The following is a 3,323-nucleotide window of genomic DNA, read 5'->3' as shown; positions in this document are numbered from 1 at the left end:
ACTACCATGTCCAGCAGCTTTGTTGATTCCTTTTATTGGTGGCTGAGGAAGAATGTTAGTTGCAAATGTTGTACTCAGTACAAGAGAGCAACCTACAGGTTATGCTTCTGAAATGATCATATATGTTATTTATGTGGTGCCTGTCAGTCATAGAAGCCTCCTGAGAAATATTACTGAAATGAAATGCAGCTAAGACTCCATACTAAAATGACACAGTCTGATTCTCCACTGCCTTGCATACTGTGCCCTTAAACTGCTGAAATCAAACCACGTGGAGAAGAAAACAGTACAAGTATGAAGTGGCCTTACAAAATAAGAACATTTTTCAGTTGCTTTGCTCTGGTATGTTTTGTCCTAGTAAATGATCAGGAAGAATTCAGAGCCATGACTGTGCTGAGTTCCTTTTGGGGTTTTTTCCCAGACCAAAACACCCATTATCTTGTCAGTTCTCCTGCGGCACAGGCAAGAGGTCAAAGGGACACATGACCAGGTGTCAGATAGACCCCACCAAAGGCCATCAGCCTGAGTCAGGATTTCACCCAGGAGCTCTTTAAGCAGGAAGAGTTCCTGCATCACAGCTCAGCCCAGCTCAGCACTGATCTGCCAACTGAAGACTCTGAAGGAAATGGATCTTGTGAGGCTCATCAGCACAATTCAAACCTTAAATGAAAGCAACAAGCAAACAAATGAGTTGTAATTTTATCAGGTGGAAATAGAAATCAGAGGAGCTATAAGTTTGCAGCAGCTCAGACTCCACTCTTTAAATAAATTGCACAAAGCCACTGCTGCAACTGGAGTGTTTTTCACCTCAGAAGGCAGTAAGTGGGCCCCATGCCCAAGGAAGAGATATCAACACTGTACATTTTTGGAGATATCATTTCCATGCTGTGAAATTGCCTGTGTGCTAGACTTGTATGGATTTCAATGGGAAAGCTCACCATCAAACCACATGGCACCCAGCCCATGCAGAGCTTTGAAGAAGATACTAGAGATAATGTCAAAATTGCCATGAAAATGGGACCAATGGCTAACAATACAGCCAAAATTGGCCCCATAAGTCATTTAAAATGCTGTCAAAATAATTCTGGAGCTGAAAGAATCTCAACAAGCATTATTATCAGCTGCACTTTTCTTCTAAGAATGAAATACAATGGGAAAAATTGTCTTTGTGGATAACCCACTGCTTCAAGGTAAAAGGACTGCAAAAAATTGCTCCATTAGGATTTAGAAGTTGACACATCAGGCTACAAAACTCCATACAAACAACACAGCTCTCATTTAAAAAGCACAAAATCATACACAGTGATGGCATATTCATCCAAGCTCCCCAAACAGCTGTTTTCCCTAGTGCTGGACACATCTATGTATATCCCTACACGTGTCTGACTTTCACAGAAAATAGGTGCACTGAACATATTTGCTTCCTCAGCCTTGCTGAAAAACAGGTCCTTGCTGCTGCCCAGGATGATCCTAAATCAGAAGTTCTTGGAAATAAGCACACCGGCTTCCTGCTGGAGGAAGGGACCTCATAGCTACCTAGGGCTAGAGAACAGGCCCAGGATGTCCAGAGCAGTAACCAGGCTGGAGGGACTGGGAGTGCCCCCTCTGCTCCAGCAGGCACAGAACTCACCCTTAAAGATGCTGTTGATGTGATCAGTTCCTTACTTAAAGGATGCCAGTGATGGAGCCAGTGAGGAGCAGAAGCATAAAATTTAACAAAAAAAATGTAAAGGCTGGTAAAACTTTGGCATTGGTGAGATCTAATTGAAAATGGCATGATCCTGTCAGAGGTTTCTTGTTTGGTCACTGGAAGAGGTCTGGAAAAAAACCACCAAAAAGACGACTACGAAAAAGAGTTCTGCATTGGCAAGGCATCCTGCCCTGCTGTGCTTCATCCTTGCACTGGTAGGACCAGTTTACTCAGGAGATGTTCACCTACTTAAGTTTAAGTTAAAAAAAAATAGAAGGTTTTAAAGCCTCAGGGAAGAGTTTTGAGCTTAAATATATATTTTTAATTTAATGGTAATGTTTTTATACTGATTCTTTAAAATTATTTGAATGCCCATAGAATATGGTAGTGTTATGTTTACACCAGAGATACTGAGAACACAGCTCCCCTCTAATTTACTCAGTACAACTCCACAGACTTCAAACAGGTCATAGAGGAAGCAAAGGAGGGCAGAAGTTAACCCTGCAGATGTTTGTCTTGCTGGACTCCATTAGTTTATCTGCTGGTGCTCAGCTGGCACACGGCTTGGATTAGGATGAGCATTCCCCTGGCCAGGGACAGTTGCAGCAGTGGCATTCTTTGCACAGGGATATGTTAGCTGGAGATGCTTGTCTTAGGACACAGCCTAAACAGTATTTTGGTATGCAGTGGTGGCTATCCCCCCGCCCCAAGGTAGTTTTACATAAACATAGAGGACGTGTGTGATAGTTAATTTAACTAACATGTTTATTTACTGGCCCGCTGTCTTTTTGTGTTTGGAAAAGATGACTCATCTGCTACTTGATCCTGCCAATGTTTATTCTGCTGGTGGGCTCCCTCTTTACTGAGCAATGACAGCAATCCCACTCATATCAGGCCTATTAGTGAACATTCTCTCACAGGATCAGGTCACAGGCTGCCAGTAAATAAAAATATCCACCTCCTCAGCCCCAGCTCGGAGAGAATTTCAAGGATGCTCATGTCCTCATGGTCTGTTACCAGGTCTCAAAGCACCACATTGGCTATGTCCAGTTTTTTTAGGGACATGCAAGGAGGGATTTTGATGTCACTCAGCTGAGCACACAACACTGAAGCTCTCACAGGACTTTCTGCCTCATGCTAGGTGGTGTTCAGGTTCCTCCAGTGCCCAGAGGCACATAAATGTCCAATACAGTGGCTGGCCAGCAAAGCAGGGAGTTGTCTGAGGCTGAGAGAAATAGAGAGAAAGCAGCTGCATGCACAAAAAACATCAAGGTTCCTGGGGCCAGGATGAGGGGCACAGCAAACCCACAGTGCCCCAGGGTGGGTCAGGGCACCTGATGAAGGCAGATTAAAGGCCTCTTCTTCCACCACTGCTGCTCCCTGCAAGGGCTGTACAGACAGCCCAGGACTCTGTGCTGAGCAGCATGGAGTGCCAGGGCACATCAAGGGTAACTGTAATTCAGTCACAGGTGCTTTTCTTTCTTGGAAACCTTTTGGGTTTGTGCCACCTCTGCATCACAGAATGGTTTGGCTTGGAAGGGACCTCAAAAATCATCTAGCTCCAACCCCTCTGCCGTGGGCAGGGACGTCAACCACTGGGTCAGGTTGCTCAGGGCCCCGTCCAACCTCGCCT

This window comes from Geospiza fortis, unplaced genomic scaffold (assembly GCF_000277835.1).
Source record: "Geospiza fortis unplaced genomic scaffold, GeoFor_1.0 scaffold111, whole genome shotgun sequence".
Lineage (NCBI taxonomy): Eukaryota > Metazoa > Chordata > Aves > Passeriformes > Thraupidae > Geospiza > Geospiza fortis.
This window is presented reverse-complemented; position numbering follows the sequence as displayed.